The sequence below is a fragment of the Mustela putorius genome, unplaced genomic scaffold (genome assembly GCF_011764305.1).
Source record: "Mustela putorius furo isolate JIRA1106 unplaced genomic scaffold, ASM1176430v1.1 tig00000580_pilon_pilon_pilon, whole genome shotgun sequence".
NCBI lineage: Eukaryota > Metazoa > Chordata > Mammalia > Carnivora > Mustelidae > Mustela > Mustela putorius.
In genome coordinates, this window is record NW_025421423.1 from 10,109,203 (window position 1) to 10,131,648 (window position 22,446).

The following is a 22,446-nucleotide window of genomic DNA, read 5'->3' on the forward strand; positions in this document are numbered from 1 at the left end:
TGCCCAGTGTGGGGCTTAAGCTTTTATGACTGTGAAATCAAGAACATGCTCAACCAAGTTAGCCAGCCAGGTGCCCCTAGACAATAAGAATATATATATTTTTAGTTTTTAACTTTAATTTAGTTAACATATAGTGTATTATTAGTTTCATGGGTAGAAGTTAGTGATTCACCTGTTGCATATAATACCCGGTGCTCATTACTTCAAGTGCCCTCCTTAATGCATACCACCCATTTACCTAGCAACCCTCAGTTTGTTTACTGGAGTTAAGAGTCTCATGATTTGCCCCTCTCTGTTTTTATCTTATTTTTCTTTCTCTTTTTTGTTCCTTAAATCCCACATATGCATGAAATCATAAGGTATTTGTCTTTCTCTGACTTACTCTGCTCAGCACAATACCCTCTAGTTTTATCCACATCATTGCAAAGGGCAAGCTTTCATTATTTTTGATGGCTAAGTAGTATTCCATTCTGTATATATACCACCTCTTCTTTATCCATTCATTTGTCAATGGACATCTGGGCTCTTTCCATAGTATGGTTATTGTGGACATTGTGGCCATACACACTGGGTTACATGTGCCCCTTGGAATCACTGAAAATAGTAATCTTTTGACATCCGTCTTAGCTGAAGTTCTCCCTGATATAAAGAAGCAAGTTGAAGATAATGTTGCATGGTTGGGTGAGTGTCTTGGTATCTTTCTGGTTGCAGCCCAATTCTTTGAGGAATTAAAAATAACTGTACTTGTTCTACAAATTGAGCCTTTATAAGTACAGCAGTGAGGATCTACGAACAATGTAAAACCCACCTACCCTTTTCACCAATATCAAAACCTCCCTCATCCCAGCTACAGTGACATCCAAAGAGCCTCCCCAGCTGTGATGAGGGTCCAAGGCTGCATTGCTGTGGGTCTACAGAGACCCCCATTCTGGTGCACCACTGTATAAATCAAGATCAGCACAAGTGAAGTCGCCAATGAGCTAACAAAAGTAATTGACAACAGATGATCACATTGAAATAATTGTAAAGTTAAGACACAGACTTGTTAAATGAAGGTTATTTTGAGTTAAAAAACTGCTCAACACTAGTAAATTGAGGGGGAAAAAAAGAATCATTTTTTAGGGAGCAATTTACATGAATAGCAATTTTCTATAATCCTTGTACTTTTTTCCAAATACAAATGACTAAAGAAATATTTTTCTTCGGTTATCCACCCATCTCTCTTCCCTTCCGGTTCTGCAGCAAAGTCAGGACTGGGAAAGGGAGTGTCATACTTCTTTATTGGTTTAAATGTACTTACTAAGTATTTTATACTTAATATTTTTAATTTTAAGTTTTCATTTAATGAGGTAGAAAAACGGATGGGGCTGTGTTAGGAGATCTGGATTCTAGTCCTGATTTTGTGTGACCTTAAGAAAACCACCTTCCCTCTCTGGGTCTCCTATTCCTTTTCTGTGGGAGTTGGTGAGGCTGGTTCATAAGATTGTCCCCAGGTCTGGATTTCTTCAGTGTAGTTCAAGGCTAGGTGAGCCCAGTTTAGTCACCACTACTGGAGTCCCTGTTAAGCGCTAGATCTTGTGCTGGTTTTTCCATCCCCTTCTGATACATCAGTGAAAAGACCTGAGCTCCAGGCCCGTGCGGATTCCAGGTGCTGGTTGTCCGATTCTATCCCAACACTGCTTCTTACTTTGCTAGGGAATCCTAGTGTGGTTGTTTCTCTTCTACCCTTCATTTTCCTCATGGGATTGTTATGCTAATAAAATAAATGAATGTATATTATGCAGTTCCTCTAGGGTCTGGCACATAGTGAACATTCCAGTGATGTTGGTTTTTATTATAATTCCTATTGGTGAAGGAGGCAGGTTAATTCAGTCATCACAGAAGAAATACAACACTTGATCTGTGCTGAGTGCCCAGAGGGCATATATCAGGAGCATTTCCTTGGGTGGGGAAAGACTGATTAAGGTTAGGATCTGAAAGATAAATTTACCTGTTGGAGGGGAGTGGAATAGTGAGGGGAACAGCATATGCAAAGCTCCTAGGGTAGGAGGAAGCACAACTTCTTGGGAACTTGGAATAGGCCAGGGTGAAGGGGAACAAGAAGGAGGGAGAGTGTGGAGGTTGAAGGTGAGGCTGGAACCAGGCAGTGCTGAACTCTGTCTGAGCCTCAGATTTAGAAAAGCTGGTTTTGCATGCTTCTCCGGAAGGCCAGAGTTCCCAGGTAGACCTCTGGCTCTGACACCTGGAAGTGATGGTCCACAGGATTTAGCTTTCTCCAGAGTGCAACCCAGCTTCTGAGGGACAGCAGGAAAGTGCATGTGATGAGTTATGTGATGAGAAGGTTGACATTGCCTGGGCCATCATGCACACAAGTAGGTCATGCTTTGGGGACCAAAGCCCTTGACTGTGTTCTGATCATTTCAGCATCCTGTTCAGGTTGTCTTATGACTGGTCAGATTTGAGTATGGTTTAAAGACCAAACTGATTTCTTCCCTGTTTACAGAGAGATAAGGCTTAATGGGTTTTCAGCTTTGGGGATCACATTTACCATTTGAGAATCTCATGAAACCTGTGGATTTCCTGTCTTGAGAGATGTGTTTACATACTTAAATCCAAATTTCAGTGCATTTTAAATTTGGGTTCTTGGGTCCCACTGAAGCCCTTCCTTGGTCCAGGTTAAATGTCCTTCCAGTGCAAGCTGATGTCTCACATTATGGATTCTGTCTCCCTGCCCCTGTCTATCCCTTTCCTTCTCTATTATAGTTGCCCTGATTTTGGACCCTGGTAACTTTCCCCTTACATTACTTTAACTTCCTCTGAATTTGTCTCTCTGCCTGTAGTTTCTCACCCCTCCAATTTTTCTCCATGTATTCTCTGGAAAGAAAAAAAAATGTTGGGGGATGTGAGATGAAATAAATAGATTTGTAAATATTCATTTTCAGAATAAAGTAAATCAGGCTTATTACAGATATTTCAGAAAATACATACAAGATAAAAAAAATAGTCTCAGCATCCAGAGGCAACCAATGGTATATTTTTTCCTAGTATTTTATTATGGAAAATTTCTTTTGTATCGTTATGATCAAACTATATGTACGTATATATTTGCATTCAAATGCTTTACTTAACATTTACTTTTCCTCTAGCTTAAATGTGTATATGTATTGAATTTTTTAAAATTATGGAATGTATGAAACCCACAAAAGCAGAAAGAATATCTGAATGAATGCTGGCCCTTATGTACTTGTTTCCTAGCTTCAAAAATGATCAGTATTGTATCAGTGACCTTTTGGTGTGTTAACACATGGTCTTAAAATTTAGTAGCTTAAAGTAACAACCACTGATTTAGCTCCTGATTGTCTGGGGGAGTGATTGGGGCTGGGATCAGCAATGTGGTTCTTTGGCTAGTCTTGGCTGGCCTCAATTGTGCATCTGTGTTTTGCTGCCACTTAGTTAGACGACTCTGCTTCTGGGTTTGGCCGGCTGCCAGGTGGGGCCATAGGAGGGACTGAGTCAAAGTATCTCTCCTCATAGAGCAGGTTATCTCTAGGCTTCTTCATAGAGTGATGGAAGACTTCCAAGCAAGTAAGAGGCAAGTGCCAAAGCATAAGTGCTTTGCAAGCTTCCGGTTGCATCTCATTTACTAAAATTTCATTGGCCAAAGCAAGTCACAGGGTCTGCTCACACTAGAGGGATGGAGAAATCGATTCTACCTCCTAATAAGAGATTCTGCAGCATCCTATTGTAAGGGCATGGATCTAGGCAGAAGGATTTGTGGCCATTTTTATAACCTACCACAAGATGTGTTGCTAATACTAACAAGCAAATTACCATTTTTTTTTTTATGTTATTGGTAACTTGTCATGAATAAAATTTAGGTGGCTGAGTCATGTGCTGCCCCGTGGTTATGTGCTAACCTTGTGTGACCATTCCCCTGTTGCTGGGTAGTGAGGTCATTGCCATTTTTCTGCCATTATGGATACTACAGTGGATGCTTTGTGCATAAAGCTTTTTCTGGTTTTAGGATTATTTCCTCAGTGTAGTCACAAAAGTGATATTACTGTGTCAAACATTTTAGAGCTCTTAGTACACTTTGCCAAATTGCTTTCCAAAAGGATTGTATCAATTTACACTCCCACCAGTGTGTGTGAGAGTACCCCACAGGGATCCTTCTAAAATGCAAATCTGATTATCTAATGCCCAGCTTAAAAGTGATCTCTGCTGCCTTCACAATGAAGAGTAAACCATGTAAGAGAAACCATGTCTGCTACGTGACTTTTGAATAACTAAAGGACTGTTTTAGTTTGATAAGACTGTATGTCTAAGGGCCATAGGATCTAGGGTAGGTACAGAACCGAGAAGTGAATCCATCCCTGTTGTCATCAAGTGTAGGTATTATAGGAGAGGAAACTGAGGGTCAGAGTGCTCAGTGTGAAAAGTGGAAATCTAGTCCTAGCTTTCTATCTGTCGTGATTTTAGCATCATTGAATCTTTGCAAAGGCGTACACATACAAGTTTAAGTACATATTTAATCAATGCAAATAAATTATAGCACATTTGTTGGTTAGAATTCTGTGGCTCCTGAAAACTACAGACTGTGAGATTTGGAAGGAGACCTCTTCGTTTGAATCCACATTCTGTCATTTACTAGAATTCTAGCAAGATTTAACAGCTCCATACCTCAGCTTTGTTATCTGTAAGATGTAGATAATAATGCCTGTGTTTTAGGGGTTTAGAGATGATTCAACATCTATATGGAATGTATAACAGCACCATTCAGTGGTAACTATTATTATTATGTGGAACAAATACATAAGTAGAAAGGAACCATACATGTAACAGAAAGGAGGGTGCTTTGATAATCCAGGACTATAAATAAGGCTATGTGACTTTTAACACCACGTTACCATGGTTTGCGATTCAGTTCAGTCTCCTAGCTGAAATTCTTGCCTTTTCTGAGGCTTCTGTTTCCCCACTATTCTTAGAATCCCCAGGTTCACGAGTCCTTGGTTCTCCTTGATCCCCGCCTCTGTGTCCTGCCTGGAAAGGGAGAGCAGAGACCAAGATGCACTCCTGGAGGTGTGGTTCCTCAGCCAGCGATCCGCGCCCCTCCCCTCCCCCCATGCCATGGGTGTGGCCAGCATCACGTGGCTAGTGCAGGAGGACAGCTGTTGAAAGCGTGGCTGAGCCTTGGTGGTTCTCCACAGGAGTGTGTGAGGAAGCTCTTCGGACCCCAAGAGTTTTAGGACTTGTCACCCCATTGTGAATATAGATCTATAGAATGGCTCCAGCCAACTTGGTTTTCAGTACCCTGTATCCTAGGCAAGGATGTTCTAGTGTGGCACTGTCCAGTGGAAATACAGTGTGGGCCACATATATAATTTTAAGTTTCCTAGCAGACACATTAAAAAATAAACAGATGAAATGAATTGTAACATGATATTTAACTCATTATACCTAAGTATTATTTCAACGTGTAATGCATATGAAATTATTAAAGAAATACTCTTTCATAGGAAGTCCTTGAAATCTGGTGTATATTTTATGTTAACATCTCAAGTTGGACTGGCCACATTTTAAGTGCTTAGTAGCCACTTACGGCTAGTAGCTCCTGGATGAAACTGCACAGTTCTAGAACAAAGCTGTCTGTGCTTCACAGGGTACAACTTTCTACGAGGGCTGATGCAGCTGTTTTTCCGACAAACCTGCTTCTGGCTCCAGTTTGATGTGTCTGTGAGGGGTTCAACTTACTACACGTTGTGCCAAGAATTATTTCCTTTAATCCAGTGTTGTGTCTCATTTGCCAATTCCGACTCCATTTCCCTTACAATGAATTCCCTTTTAGGGTTCTCTTGTATTTTCCTACTTTGCTGCCACTCTGTCAGAGGAAAAAGGTCTTAAACGACCTTTAGGTCGTTTAGGGGGCAAGAAGGTTAGAGTGTGACTTCCCCTCCTCCCGTGAGGTTCCTCTGCTCCTCTGTGGATTCGTAGATACGAAGTGCATGTGGGAATCCATAATCCAAGTGCACAAAGATATGACGGGGAAGGGGTAGCTCTTAACAATGGCCAGCGGTGTCTGAGCCCTAGGTAGTGGTCCTTCTGAAATGTTGTGCTGACTCCTGGAAGTTTTGCTAGAAGGCATCTATAGGAATGATGTGGAGGGGCAGAGAACAAGCAGTTCTGTGCTGGTACTGACTTCCTGGAGGAGGCATGCACTGGGAAGAATTCTCTATTAGTGACAGTGGGGTTTTAGAACTCCTAGCGTGTGTAAGAGCTTCACGTGCTTGGTTTCCCAAGTAGACATTATTAGTCCTGTTTTATGGATGAAATTGTAAAACTTGGGTTAGATAACTTAGCTGAGGCCACAAGAAAGGACCTGTGTGTGGGGTCTCCAGAGACCTTGCCCCACCCAGTGTCTCACTGAATGGCTAAGGGTTGGCTCAAGGACCACTGGAATATACCTGAGGGGGCCTTTGCTGGAGAGCAAGCTCTGTAGCAAACATAGTAGATCTCTTAGAGGATATGGTTACAGTGCCTCGATGCTCCATGAACTATCCCCGTGAAAGATGTTACCCCGAAATGGCATAAAACAACTCTTACTATGCTCACCGTTCCATGTGTCAGGAATTTGGGCAGGGAAGAGTGGAATTGATTAACCTGTGCTCCATAACATGTGAGACCCCATTTGGAAGACTCAAAGGCTAAGGGCTGGCACGATCTGAAGACCTGTTGACTCCCAGATCTGCTGGTTGAGGTTGGCTGTCAGCTAGGGGCCTCAGCTAGGTGTCCTCTATGTAGATTGGTTCTGGCTTTCTCACAGCTTGGTGGCTGGGTTCTAGAGAACGGGCCAGGAGTTCTGTTGCTTCTCATTGCCTTCCCCCTGAAGTCAGGTACTTCGTGCATTTTATTCAGCAAGGTGGTCACAAAGTCCGGTATAAAGGAGAGGCGAAACAGACTCCGCCTCTGCATGGGAAAGTGGCAAGGTCCCAGAAGGGCAGGTAGGACCAGAGATGCTACTGTGGCTATTTTTGGAAAATACAATCTGTTATCATTAGTGTTGCCTAACTTATGGATGAAGAAGGAAAGGCAGAGAAGTGCCTGGGAAGGAAATGTTTGAATGAAATGCTTGGGTCTCTAGTAAAGGTCAAAATAATGAAGGAGATTAGGAAGATGATGAAAAGGCAAGTGAGTTCAAAGGCAAATCGGGAGTATATGGAAAGTCTTCCTCCAGCTGAAGATCCCTTTAAAGAAAGTGGTGCTGCCATCCTTGACTTAGTCCACTGGCCTGACCAGTGGTCTTCCTCGGAGGCTCAGGCATCCTCCACCGGCCAGAGCTCTGGCCTGGGTAACCTTCCATAAGTCAGACCCAGGCAGGGCTAAAACCGCTCACCTCTGGCCTGCCTCTTTTTTTCTTTGTGGCTTAACCCCAAGCCTCCTTTTACGAGAGATTTGGAATTTCATTAAATCAGGGCTTGAACTGAGAAATAACGACTGCCTTTATATGCACTGGGTCTTTACTGGCAAGCTATTAGAGGGAAGATAAGGTTCTATAACACTGCAGGAATAAAGCCCAGAAAATTATGCGAAAAGCTCCACCATCCAGGATAAATGTTATAGGAGGCATTAACCTTCCATAAAAATCCCTTTGCTAGGCAGGAATTTAAATGACAGTCTCTGTGAGAGGAGATATTTAGCTTTAGAAACATATTATACTTCTACCCTCTCTTAGAAAAGCAAGTTCTTTGGTTATCAGTAGTTGGGCATTGTTCATCTTTTTCATAGGAAAGCATGCTTAGTAGTGCAGCGAGTATGTGGGTATGGTTTTGTAGGGACACCCCTCTTTTGCACTGCTTAGTTCCCAAGAAGTTGTATATACATTCTACTTTTATTTTGGAAAATTGAATAAGAAATTGAGTAAGAATTGAAACCTTTGTGATCTAGTCTCCCAGTGACTTGTCTTGAGGGAAAAACAATTTTTTTCTCCGTAAGGTATAAGTGTGATTCTCCAGTGAACGTGTTAGGCTAGAAATCACAGTGATTACCCTCTCTTTTTCTATGAGTTTGGCTCTACCAGTGAACAACTCAACAAAATCACTGCTCAAAGACTTCATCTACACGTTTATGCATGTTGTGCATACATGTTTATGTGTGTTGGGGGAAGATCTTAGGTGATTGCATGAAGTACTCACGGTCCAGGTCTCCACAGTGAAAGCATTTGTTTGGGATGAGCGACAGGGCAAGACCTTACTGTCTTAGAGCATCAGCTGGAGCCCCAGAGCTGCTTCCTGCTCTTCTATGGTTGGGTATGGAAAAGATAACGAATTTGGATTCTGGCGGGGTTAAGTGGTTGTATATTGTAATACCTACACTCTTGCCTTCTCTGTGGCTCCTGAGTGGTTCCTCCCCAGGCAAACAAAAAGCGGGGGCTTTATTTTTCTTTCTGTTGACTCAGTCACTTTGGAAATACTGTTTGGACCTAGAATTGAAATTTAACATAATGGGTGGTTGAGAAATCCATAGTCTTTCCTTAGTTCATTTCATCAAGTTGACGTACTTTTGAGGCAATAACTAAGAATATGAAGATTTTTCTCTAGATGAAATCACAATAAAACCAGAGTTTAGCTTTGAGAGTCAAACAACAACAAAGAAATGAAAGGAAAATAATCTTCTAAAAGGCTTTATAGGTTTTCTAATGATGAAATAATGATGCGTGCTACTAATTTGTGTTAGGAAATACTTATTTAGAATATTTTGAAAGCTTTCTGTCTTATAGTGGACTAAGTTAAAAAAAAAAAAAGTCTTCAGAGGACTGTATGTGTTCCCAAATGAGATTTGTTATTTCAGAAAGAGTGAAACTAACATTTATGGAGAACTAATATGTGTCAGGCTCTGTACTCCCTAAATCCCTTTCGTCATTCGACACTGTGGGTGTCATTATCCCATTTTTGTACATAAGAAAACCAAGGCCTAGAGAGGTCTACCAACTTGCTTGGACTTCAGATTACCTGGATTCAGCCAGAGTCTGTCACTTATCACCTCCCATTCATTCTAGGTCTTCAGAAATTTCTCTAAATTCTAGGGTGGCCAGCCAGAGCCTTAAATGACAAACCTAGGTTCAAACACCACTTTTTCCTTCTAGTTAAATCTAATCTATTGACAAATGTTCTTAGTTCTACTTCTGAACTGGTCACAAGTCCACGTATCTTTTTTCTTTTGTCACCCAGGCCCTCACTAGAGCCCAGGACACCATCCCTTTGCACGCACCCCTTCCCTGCTTTCCAAGTGAGCTCCCTGCTTCTGTGCTTGCTTACCTGGCATCATGTAGAGCGGCATCTTCCAAGAAATGAAAAGATAAAATGTGTCTCTCCTCCGCTTGGACTCTCTGTAGATTTGCTTTTTTGCCTAGAGTAAAATCTGAATTTCCTACCTTGGCTTATGAGACCCGGCGTGCCGTGGCTCCAGCCTTCCTTGCTCATCCTCTCTCCTACATTCTCTGCTTTGCTCTCTGTGCTCCACGCCCCCACAGACTATTTCTAGAAAAGAGCAGAGCTCTTTCCTGCTGCTTACTCTTTTTTCTCTCCTTAGAGTATTCTTCTAGTGGCTCTTCCTGTGGCTGGAGTTTGGCCTTTCAGGTCTTGGTTTAAAGGCCAGTTCTTCTGTGAGTCCTTCTTTGACCACCTTATTTAAAACAAAACAAAACAAAAAAACCCCAAACAACTTGGTCCACTGTGTTATTTGCCATCATAGTGTCCTCTTTGCTTCCTTCATGGCTCCTGTCACAAATGGTAATTACTTGGTGCGTTTGCTTGTCATCTCGCCCCTCATCCTACTCAGGCTGTAAGCCGCATGCGAGCTCCCTGTCTGTCACATTTTTTGCTGCTACCTCAGTGCCTGACACAAGGTTGCCACTCAACAGACCTTTCATGCAAAAATCAATGCATACTTCAGTAGTCCTTCTGCTCTTAAAATGCCTCCCCCACTAAATACCGAAGTGTATCCAATCATCATCATCTCCGTGCCCTATTGGGCAAAAATATTAGAGTTGGCTCTACTCCCATCTCTGTCATTAACTTGCTGTAGGACCTTGAGCAAGTCATTATTTCTCTTGAGATGATCTATAAATTCCCTCTGATTCCTGACCTCTAATTGTTTCCAGTTTCCCTACTGCTGTTCCCCTGAAGCAACCTTAACAGGAACAACTTGGTTTTAACCAATGATTCTGGGATGCAGCCTGGAAGTTATTTAGGTGGACCCAATGTTTCCCCTGTGTCTGGAGACTCTTGGGTGGTGGTAAAGGAGTGTATCAAGGGATGATGTCTGGGCAAAGAGGTCCCCCCAGATGCCCTGCACAAGAGAGGCTGATGGGTTTCATTGCTGGTGGCCATTGTGAATGTGGGGGGAACGTGTTTGCCTTTTGTGACACTGCAGCCTGGCTGGCCACCATGGAGAAACCGGTACCTACTAGTATATGGTGCCTCTATATTCTTGCCTTCATCGCCTTGGGAGTGTGAGCTCCTCTCTAGGAATCTCTGTCTGCAGAGGTGACTGTAGGCCAGAGGAAGCGAGCTCCTACATGGGGGCTGGACCTGGACTGGGGGGCAGGGCCCAGCTGGCTGCCCATCCTGTGTTTCCTGCTTGTGAGAATCTGCTTTCTCCCCTAATGTTTACCTGCAGTTGGAGGAGGAGAGCAAGGTGGGTGCTATTTGCTGTGCTAAGTGCTCAACGTTTCTTGCTTACCTACATGCTGTGAGGCGGTGATTATCTTCCTGTGAGTCCCCATTTTCCAGATGGGACAGCTGAGATGCATGGAGAAATGAACTTGCCTGAGGTCCCAGGGTTAGGAAATGGCAACGTTCTAGTGAGCTCATGGTGTGATCTCTGCTCCTCTCTCCTTTCTTTGGTCAGTTTCTGGTGTCACAGGGAGCCCTGAACTCTGCAGAAGGAGCCATTTTCAGGGACTGTTTGAAAAGCCAGCGTGGTGGATCAAATATATTGGGATTAGATTTGGCCGGCAAATTCCCAGCAACTGAGCTTTGGAGCTTAAAAAATAGGCCAATTACATCAGTGTAGAGTCAATGTAGAGTCAGATAACAGACTATAAAGAAGAGTCCTCTGCTTACTAGGAGAAAAATTTAGAAGTTGAAGTGAACTTAAGAAATACATATATTTTTCTCTATGTCCCTATTGGCACCACGGCTTTTAGATGTTTCAAGAAAACTGAAATTGTCTCAAGCCAGAAAAATCAACCTTCTAGAAGGTCATCTGGGGTCTAAAGGAGGAGCCATTCCGCAGTGTTGATCAAATGGTGCCGGTGGGCCAGGCCCTGCTGGTCACTGGAGATAAAAAGGTGAGGAAGATACAGCCCCAGGCTGAGGCTGGAGGTCAGGGACAGACAAAGTGGACAGTTTAATATGCTGTCATTAGGCTGTGACAGAGCTGAGAGCAGGAGCCTGGGGAAAATTCTCTAGAGGAGGCGAGTTTTGAGATGAGGCTTGGAGGATAAACTGGCGAGAAATAAAGGCGGTGAGTGTGGGGCCACACACTGCAGACCCCGAGGACCCCCGAGTGTCTGGGGCGGGCAGAGACGAGGCTGCAGAGCGTGATTACAACCTGCCTGTGGAGGGCCTTGCCCATTAGGCTTTGGAGCTGGATGTTACCCTGTGGGGTTGGTTTTTGAAAGATCCCTCTGGGGGGCCATTTGAGCACGTACTGGAGAGAGAGGACTGGAGGAAGGTCGCTCTAATAGTCCGGGCAAGGCTGAAGCCATCTTGAACTCGGGCAGTGGCAGTGCAAGAGAGGGGAGGGGAGGACAGGCCGAGTCACGCAAGGAATTCTTTTTGCAGAATTCGTCTATGAAGACGGTATACGGTAAGAGGACCTGGCACAAAGTAGATGCTTACTGAGTGAGTAGAAGCGGAGTGGAAGTGGAGTGTATTACACATGCACAAAGACCAGCTATAGAATTTTTATGATACACATAAATACCTGGAAATTTTAAGTTCAAATATTTACTTTCATTAAAAGAAGTGAGTGTGAATTATTGCCATTCCATAGCATCTAACATTCTGTATGTTCAGATGACAAATTATTCTTGCCAAATATTCATATATAGTAACAAATTTTTCTCCTTGATTGCTTATTATTTTATTGTGCTGTTACAGATGTTGTATTTGACTTCAGAGCGGAATTTGCTGTTCTGTATCATTAAATTCTCAGCGATATAATTATTTTCAATCCTCAGAGGATGGAAGGAATTCAGTTTTGAAGCATGTTTGAAGTATGTTCCAGGGAGTTAGAAAAGCACGAAACACTGTATCAAAATTTTTTCCCACAGATAAAGGCACGTTTCTTTTTTAGGGGGAAGGTTCATGTTGAAGATTGGATATCATGTGAGCAAGATGGTCTGCACCTGATAGCTTTGACCACTGATGCCTCTGAGCTAGAGAGAGCCCACGGCCGCCTGCTCACCCACTTTCAGTTTGGCTTCCTCTCTCTGTCCCCCTCATGGCACCCTGTTCCTACCCTTCATTGTACTTTTCAACTCCGTGAATTAGATATTTGTGGTAGACTAAAAATGGCTGCAGACTCTTTCTTCCATCAGGAAGAGTGGGATCCCTGGGACCTTCCATTGAATCTGGGCTGGCTCTAGGACTGCTAGTCAAACGTGGCTGAAGATAAGGGATTTTCCAGGCTCAGACCTTAATAAACTGTGGGCTTCTGCTTCCTGAGTCTTGGAGCACTTTCTGGGAGTCCCAACCTACTGAGTGGGAGTCCTGACTACCCTGACAACTGCCATACCAGAGCGTCCTTATAGAGGCACTTATTCAACTGTCCCTGCTGAGCCCACCCTTCTAGCCATCCCTGCTGAGGCATACGGCATATCTGTGAGCTGCTTTGGACCCTCCAGACTTCATTGTATATGCCAGTTGAACATGATCATGTGACATCCATTGACACCATGTGGGATAGACCCGCCTAGCTAAATGCTGCCCGAATTCCTGACCCTCAGTGTTGTTAGGTATAGTACAGTGGTTGATGCTTTAAAAGCCTTTATACTTTGGAGTAGCTGGTTTTGCAATAATAGACAATGGGACAGTACTTATTAATGTTTATTAATACGTGTTTTTTCCTTTAGACAGTAAGCATGATGAGGAAAATAAGGACCTCGCCTGGTTTGTTATGCTGTGTGCTCAAACACTTAATCCAGTATTAGGGCACTGGAGGAACTTAGTATGTGTTTAAAAAATGAATGAAAGTTTCATGACTGAAGTTGAACAGAGTGGAGTAAGCCTAAAACCTAGGTGTGGATTCTGTCCTTGGACTCTTGAACTATTTGTGTACTCTCTCCTTCATTCCTTGGTTTTCCTCTAACGTGAGCCTGGGTCCTGACACTAAGACTCTTCTCTTATTTGCATGCAATGCGTTTTGAGGCTAAGCATGCTATTTGTCTTAAGTTAAGGACATGTATTTTTTTTTTTTTCTAGAACCCATCACATGCCTGATTTTCTCAGGTGGTTGTAAAAGGGTCAGTATCATCTGGGTCTAAAATGAATTAAGAAGGAATATCTACATCTACCTGTCCTTCCTTCCTTCCTTCCTACCCATCAAGCATAATTTCGGCTCTGATGCAAGACTTGGAAAAGGGCTTGGGCTTAGTCACATTTGATACCACACTGCACACAGAGAAACAGGGATTATGGCAAGGGGGTGATGATAGGAGAAGTGAGATGCTTACTTTCTCACACTGAGACATTTTACATTCGGTAAACCAGAGTCATAAAAGCTCTCTTGTTTCATTTATATATATATTTTTCCTGATGGGGATTTTACAGAATTTTAATGGCAGTATAGTCAGAGATAATGCAAAAAGTAGTGCCTGGTAATAATTTATTAATGTGATTAGTACTAGGGAAGACTCAGGGAGCAATTCCATTTAGGGGGTCCATTGGGTATAGGTGTGTAAGTGGATGGGGAAGGGGTGCTCATGTTGCCAGTGGTGTTAAAAGCTGTGTTGCATCAAGGGAGTCTTGAAATTTCATTCATGATTGAAAGTAATTGGGAAAAGTTGGTGTATTAGTCAGGATTCATTTGGTCACAAATGACAACACAATTCAGGTTGTTTTTAAAAAAAGGTAAAAGTTATTGACACACGTAATTGAAAAGTCTAGGTCTTCAGGCATGGCTGAATCCAGGTGTTCAAATTATGTCACTCTGTTGGATTCATTCTAAGGAGGGCTTTTCTGAACATGTGACATGTCCCATAGTGACAAAGATATCCTCTAACAACTCAAGGCTTTTATATAATCCTTAAAATTTATAATCCCAGAGAATACAGAGTTGATTCTTTTCTAAAAGCTCTAACAAAAATGCTGGGGTGATTCTCCTTGGCCTTATTTAGATCATATAATTATCCACAAACCGATAACTGTGGCCAGCAGGAGGGTGTGTCCTAATTATCAAGGTTTGGGCCATGTGCTTATCCCTGGAACTGGAAGCATGGTCCAACAAGTGAGACATGTAGACTAGAAATGGTGGTGAGGTGGTTTCTCAGAGGACAGCCTCAAGACCTATTCCATTATAGTTGCTGAGTAGTCTTATGGGATCATAGGAGCAGTGAGATGCTTCCTGAACTGACCTTCAGATGGGAGAACTGAGTCTAGGTGTATTCTGCCATTCACTCCGACTTTGGGCTAGTCACTTTCCCTCTTGGTCTCAGAGTCCTCATCTGTGTGGTGAGGAGTTTGGATGAACTGATTCTGGCAATCCCATCTCCACAAAGATTCTACACTTTTCCTCACCCGAGCTGGAGGGATTATAGTAGACATCCAGAGAGATGCAGTATGGTCCTCTGCCGCATAAACACAAGGTGACTGTGATTCCAATGTTGGTGGTGCGGACGGTGACAGCAGTCCTGAATTCTATTAGAAACCTCCCCCAGGCCTCTGCTCAGCATCTGAAGAAATACTGACTGTTGCAGAGACCCACCCCTCCCCACCCAGCTCGGCAGCAATGCTGGCGAGAGACTTTCTGGCTGCTGTAAGGTCACTGGGATAAATGGGAAGTTTGGCCCATTGCCTGAAAATGAGTTTGGCTTAAAAGTTCCTTGCCCAAGAAATGGAAAGAAAAAAACCCTGCTGGGATAGCCAAGGGGGAAGAGAAGCGAGTGACCTCTTTAGAAAGAACTGCAGCCCTGAAAATCTGACTAATGGCTGGAGAGGGTATGTGATGATAACTCACAGTGGCCACTTGGATTTAATTATAGCAACATTTGCAGACAGTAAGTGGGTCTTGAGTGAAGCCGGCCTGATGATATGGCAGTGACAAAAGCTAATCTGGATTTCGGGCCAAAAGGATGGATGAGAAATGACTTGGGAACATTTCCTTTAGGAGATACATATATATGGGACTGTGTGTGTGTTATTATCATGGTCACATATTAAGTTCCTGGGGTGAAGATGGTATCCGATTGTGGAAAAAGAATTAGACTTAGATTTGAAAACCCTGGGCTCACTTTGAGAGTTTCCACTTAATCACTGAGCCTCATATTCATCATTTGCAAAGTGAAGAGCTTTGTTTCTTTGTTGTCTTAAAAATCAGTAAGCTATGTGATATCTCATTGTGGTTTTGATTTGTATTTCCCTGATGCCGAGTGATATGGAGCACTTTTTCATGTGTCTGTTCGCCATCTGGATGTCTTCTTTGCAGAAATGTCTGTTCATGTCTTCTGCCCATTTCTTGATTGGATTATTTGTTCTTTGGGTGTTGAGTTTGCTAAGTTCTTTATAGATTCTGGACACTAGTCCTTTATCTGATATGTCGTTTGCAAATATCTTCTCCCATTCTGTCAGTTGTCTTTTGATTTTGTTAACTGTTTCCTTTACTCTGGAAAACAGCATGGAGGTTCCTCAAAATGTTGAAAATAGAACTGCCCTATGACCCAGCAATTGCACTATTGGGTATTTACCCTAAAGATACAAATGTAGTGATCCAAAGGGACACATGCACCCGAATGTTTATAGCAGCAATGTCCACAATAGCCAAACTATGGAAAGAACCTAGATGTCCATCAACAGATGAATGGATCAAGAAGATGTGGTATATATACACAATGGAATACTATGCAGCCATCAAAAGAAATGAAATCTTGCCATTTGCAACAACATGGATGGAACTAGAGCGTATCATGCTTAGCGAAATAAGTCAAGCAGAGAAAGACAACTATCATATGATCTCCCTGATATGAGGAAGTGGTGATGCAACATGGAGGCTTAAGTGGGTAGAAGAAGAATAAATAAAACAAGATGGGATTGGGAGGGAGACAAACCATAAGTGACTCTTAATCTCACAAAACAAACTGAGGGTTGCCGGGGGGAGGGGGTTTGGGAGAAGGGGGTGGGATTATGGACATTGGGGAGGGTATGTGATTTGGTGAGTGCTGTGAAGTGTGTAAACCTGGTGATTCACAGACCTGTACCCCTGGGGATAAAAATATATGTTTATAAAAAATAAAAAATTAAAAAAAAAATCAGTAAGCTATGTTGTTGTTTTTTTTTCTTTTAACTTTCTATGCTCTTTGAGTTTTGCGGCTTACCAATAATATTAATAATACTAATAAAATATTCCTGAGTTATAGGTACTCTCAATAAAAAAGGTCTTATTGGAATAGCAGAAAACTCACGAATTCTTAATACTGAACTATCAGTAGGATTCTAATAGAAAATACATGGTCTGAACAGAAAAGCCAAACATTTTTCTAGCTAGTTTCTGTTTATTGAGTGTCTACTGTATGTCTACTGTTGAATGTCAAGACTGTGCTTTATATACAGAACAGTGCTGTAGGGGAGATTTTACTAAACCCATTTTTAAACGTTAGGATAACGAAGGTCAGGTAGGTTTAAGTAACTGACTCAAAAAAAAAAAAAAAAAAAAGAAAATAGACTGTGCCTTAATACAACTCTTGTCCTCTAGTCTCAAAATACTCACTTTTAAGACTGAAAAGAATGCCTCCTTTTGAGAGGGTAAGTGGAAACACCAGAAGTGAATTAGGTTTCCTAAGTCCAAGCCTGGTAAGTAACCTTGCAAGGAATGGAGCTGGATTTAGGCCTCGGTGCAAGGACTGTTCTCTTAGCATTGTTCCACCTCTGTTCTGTATCTCCCGTCTGGGTCTTGTTAATTGCAGGCATCTTTGGAATTTCTGGTCCTAGGAATCATCCTGTAGCAGTAGGTTTCTGCCTGACATCTGTTGTGTCTGAAATCCAAGCTTTGTGAGTAACAAGGCAGTAACAGGGAAGTGTGGAAGGTTCTGGGGAATGGGACCCTAGATGATGCGGAGGGTTGTGGTTAATATCTTGCATTGGATGTATGTTGGTTGGTGATGATTGTTTTTTATCTCCTTCGAGTGAACTGCATTTTTCAGGAGGATAAGTTGCTTTCATTTTCTCCAATATGTGATGGAGTCGTGGATTCCAAGATGATGGTCCTAAAAAGATTCTGATTATTTTCATATCTATTTGTATTCACAACTCTCAAATGATTAATTCCTTTTGACTGAGTTATTGTCCAGCCTTCTGAATGTTCTCAGCTACTGTATGAGTTGGCTTTTACTGCTTACAAAATTTGCCCAGATGTAGTGGTTTAAAACAACAAACATATGTTTAGATAATGATTCTCTGCATTAGTACCTAGGGCTAGGCTCAGCCAAGTGGTTCTTTTGGTCTTGGATGGCCTTAGTCTTGCATCAACTTCCAGCTAGCTAGGTGGCTCTGCTTTCGGGACTTGCTGGAGAAATGTGGACAACTGGGTAATATGTCTTTCATTATCCAGTAGGGTAACCTAGCTTGTTCACCTGATGGATGGGTTGGATTCTAAGAGAACAGAACTTCTCTAATTCTCCTGAGTCTCAGAACCATGATACCATTTCTTCCACTGCTTTCTATTTACTCAAACCAGTCACAAACCCTACCTAGGTTCAAGGGGTAGGGAAACTGCTCCCACCTTTTTGGTGGGAGTTGCTGTCAAATCACATTGAAAAGCTGCATTCACACTGGGAAGGAAATCATTGTTAATTTTTGTGAAAAGTCTGCCATAGCCATTTGTATTGCTGTTGAACTCATGAATGACCACATAGACTGTCCTAGTTGCTATGGAATCCTAATACTTGTAATAAGAAAGCAGGCCATTATTTTTAGTGAATAAATGGAGCTTTGATTGGAGAATTTTGTCCTTTTTCAGAAGGAATTTGGGTGGCTTTTAGAGTTACATGGAACAAGGTAAAAGAGAAAATGGAAGGTATAGGGGGAAGTTAAGTAGTAGGAAAAGATGAAGCCAGGAGCATGTTTAGTATAAGAATGCATACTCAGAGGTCATGTATAGCTGCTCGAAGTGGGCATGTTTGGATCTGGGCTCTGAAGAGTCAAGATACAGAGGAGAACATGATCAGTTGTGTGAACCATAATTACCATAAGAGGAAGGAAACTAGAGTTTGATGTTAGGTATGATACGTTAGAGTTGGTATGAGTATAGCTCAGGGAGGGAGCTTTTCTTTGTGTCTCCTGGGAAGACTAGTGGGGTAAAATGTACTAAGCAGAATTCGAAAAGAGGTCAAGAGTAATTGAAGTCTGTAGGTATATACTGAGTATATTTGATAGTTAAATCTAACATCACATTTCACAGGTTATGAGTGCTTTATAGATTATAAACTACTTGTGCATAATTGTTTGTTGCCTCCAACAACAGTGTGAGATTGGTAGGGGAAATATGGTAATATGACTCTAACTTAACAGAGAAACTCAGAGGTCAAGTGACTTGTTTAAGGTCATATCGTAATAAGGCATGTCTTTTGACTTCAAAGTCCATGTGATGTGTGGGAAATATTGGATGAGATGTTTTGGAAGGTACAGAGGAGTGCTTGGGATATCAGGAAACTATGAACTCTTTGGGAGAGAAAGGACTTAATAATGGTAACAACAACAATAATAAAGATTACCTTTCTTTTGCCTTCTTTTTTAAAAATATGTATTGTGTTGATCTTTGTACAGTCCCCATTTTACAGATAGTAAACACAGGCCTAAAGAGCATGAATCACTTGACTGCAGGCTCCCAGGTGGTCTTTACCTTTGGTTTGCAACTCCTAGCTCTTATATCAAATTCTGGAACTTTCCACTAATTGATGCTGGCTAGATTCAGCTAGACTTGATATTAGTAGGGGACACTGTAAGATGGTGTGTCAAAATCTACAAATGGAGCTTTAGGAGATCAGAAGAGACCAAAGGAGGCTGAATTACTAGGGGAGAATTAATGGAGAGACCCAGAATTAGCTAGAACCCGAAGGGCTAGCATATACATGAATAGGAAGGGAAGGCCAAAGAACTAGGTCAGGCAGGAGGAGTGGTACAGGGAGATGTGCAGAAGCAGAAATAAGTGAGGTGCGTTCAGGGCAATGGTGGAAGAAATTAGTCTGATTATATCGGAAATTGATTTTAAAAATTTATCACAAATTTGATGAGGGCTTGTTAAGTGAGAAGGTGAAGACAAGATCAATTAGAGATGACCTGGTCCTCAAAACACTTAGTAGACAAAACCCATAAGGAATGTAGTGGAATCGAAGGTTGGGGAGGTACTGGTTGACCAGATATTGGGACAATTGTCAAGATACAAAGGTCTTGGGCTTGATTCTATGGGGACTAATGAAAAAACCATGGACCTAACAATACAAGGATTCCATGAACCAGGTCACAGATGTAAAGAGGAAGTAGCCCTAATGTCAGCTATTAAATAGAAACTCTGGTAGAGAGACCCCTGGCCTGTGTGTCCTGGACAGGATTCAGGTCCAGGTCCCAGGACCAATCTGTGGCAGAGTTCAAGCATTGTGGATTTCGGAAATGACAGCACATTATTTTAGCACCATCATGAGCCCTGGCCTGCAGAGGGTAGTTAGAGCTAAAATATATACTTAAATGACTTTATTTAAAAAAAAAAAAAGTCCTATTGTTTTCTCTGATGATAAAGATGTGTTCATTGTAGGAAGTTTAAAAAATGTAGAAAATTTATTCATTTATTTATTTTTTCCTAGATTTTATTTATTTATTTGACAGAGAGAAATCACAAGTAGGCAGAGAGGCAGGCAGAGAGAGAGAGAGAGGAGGAAGCAGGCTCCCTGCTGAGCAGAGAGCCCGATGCGGGACTCAATCCCAGGACCCTGAGATCATGACCTGAGCCGAAGGCAGCGGCTTAACCACTGAGCCACCCAGGCACCCAAAAAATGTAGAAAATTTAGAGCAGATAATACACCACCCAGAGAGAAACACCGTGAACCTTTTGAAGAAGTTCCTCTAGATTTTTTTTTTTCCCTAGTTATGGGCCTTACATAGATTTCTTTATCTCATGTCCCTTCTGTGTGGATCAGTGAGTTCAGTCCTTGCCCTCATCTCTGATAATGTTTTTAGGAGTCCTAGAAATGAAATCACCTGGTTGTATTAAGGACCATCATATTACAATTATTTCTAGGGAAGGTGTACCTACTTTTAACTTTGGCACTACAGGCGAATGCTCATCTTAGTGTACCTTTGTCAGTCTTGAATGTAGTTGTTAAAAATAAAGCTGATATTCTAAACCCATAAGCCCAGTAGTGGATGATCATTCATCAGGCAAATCCCAGTAGATGGACATTTTACAAAATACCTGACCAGTACTTGAAACTGTCATAGTCATCAAGAACGAGGAAAGCCTGAGAAACTGTTGTAGTCGAGAAGAACCCAAGGACACATGGGGACTTACAGGGTGGGGTTCTAGAACAGAAAAAGGCTGTTAGTAAAACTAAGGAAATCTGAACAGAATACGAATTTTCGTTAATAACTATATTATTAGTATTAATCAGTTGTACAGATTTGCCGTACCAATAGTGTGTGGTCTAGCTTCGTACTTTGTCTGGCAATCTAAAGCTGTTCTAACATAAATTTATTAAAAACTAATAAAGCACATACACAGATACAAGTGCAACAAATGAAACAATAAAGTGAATAGATAGCTCTAAATGCATTTTAAAAGTGCTGAATTGTTGGTCTGTATCTAACGACATGAGTCATTTATGCTTTTTCTTGAAATAACTAGAGATCGCAGATGAAGTTGCTGAAAAGGATCATATGTTAATCCATATTATATATTATGTTATATTGGATTGAGAATAGAGTGCTTAGGAGCATGGAGACTAGAATCAGAGTGCCTTGGCTTAAGCCCTCCTTCCATTATTTACCAGCTGAATGACTTTGGATTAGTTACCCCATGAATCTGCTCCTTAGTTTTTCAGTCTGTAAACTGGTGATAAAAATAGACTTTTGTAAGTTGCTCTGATAATGATGTGTTGATATTTGTATAGCACACAACTATGCCAGGCATTTAGTGCTATGAAAGTGTTTGTTAATAAATAAGTAAGGAGAGAAAAAAATAAATCTGTTAATTATGGAGTAAACATTTACTGATCCATCCTGCATGCCAAGCATTGGGTTCAGTGCTAACAACAGAGTTCTAGAAAGACCGTGCCCTCAAGGAGATCAGTGTTTAGTAGCAGACATAGGATAAACAGGTAATTATAAATTGCAGTGAGTGCTAAGAAGGAAATAATAAGGTCAGATTGATAATTAAAAAATGTTTCATTGTTTTAAGTTTGTATTTCTTTGATTTCTTGTGATAGGGAATGTTATATTTCTTAATGAGTTAGTTTACTTATTTTATGTGTGCCTTTTGTCTATATTATTGTTGGGTAAGAGTTCTTATATGGATTTATAAGAGTTTTTATTTTATTTATTTAAAATTTTTTTATTTTTTATAAACATATATTTTTATCCCCAGGAGTACAGGGAGTTTTAATTTTTTTTATAAGAGCTTTTATTAAGGGAATTAAATCTTTTCCTAGTTTTATTATAGGTATCTTTTAATCTTATTTCTTTAAAAATATACATTGTAAGATTTTAATTACTATATGGGTATTTTATCCCATTTCCCCTAGAGACTGCCTCCATTGCCTTTTTTTTTCTTTTTTAAGATTTTATTTATTTATTTGACAGAGAGAGAGAGAGAGAGAGCACAAGCAGAGCAGCAGGCAGCGGGGAGAGAGAAGCAGACTTTCTGTTGAGCAGGGAGCCCGATGTGGGGCTGGACCCCAGAATCATGACGTGAAGCTGAAGGCAGCTGCTTAACCAACTGAGCCACCCAGGTGCCCCCCTCCATTGATTTTTAGAGAAAAATAGAAAAGATTTCTCCAGCCCCTAAAGAACACATATTTAAATGTATTTTTCTTTTTAATATTTTCTGGGTTCATTTTTTACTTGTACCTCTTTTATCCATCTGAATTTGATTTTTTATAAGGTATGATAAAAGATCTAATTGGATTTTTCCCCCTAAACCTGGTCAATTTCTTGACTAATCCTTTGTTTTCCTATTTACCTGTGA

The 22,446-nt window shown here is 41.4% G+C and overlaps 1 long non-coding RNA gene across 3 annotated transcripts in view; it reads left to right on the top strand.

Annotated features, from left to right (window-relative positions):
• The window catches only part of LOC123392476, a 706,642-nt gene that overhangs the window by 14,845 nt on the left and 669,351 nt on the right, over positions 1-22,446 (top strand). The window contains exon 5 of one of the 3 annotated variants that reach the window (XR_006607195.1): positions 12,358-15,642. The exons of the other annotated variants lie outside the window; for them this stretch is intronic. This is a non-coding gene — a long non-coding RNA (uncharacterized LOC123392476). Of the gene's footprint in view, positions 1-12,357; positions 15,643-22,446 lie in introns of those variants that run through there. 3 annotated transcript variants of the gene reach the window in all.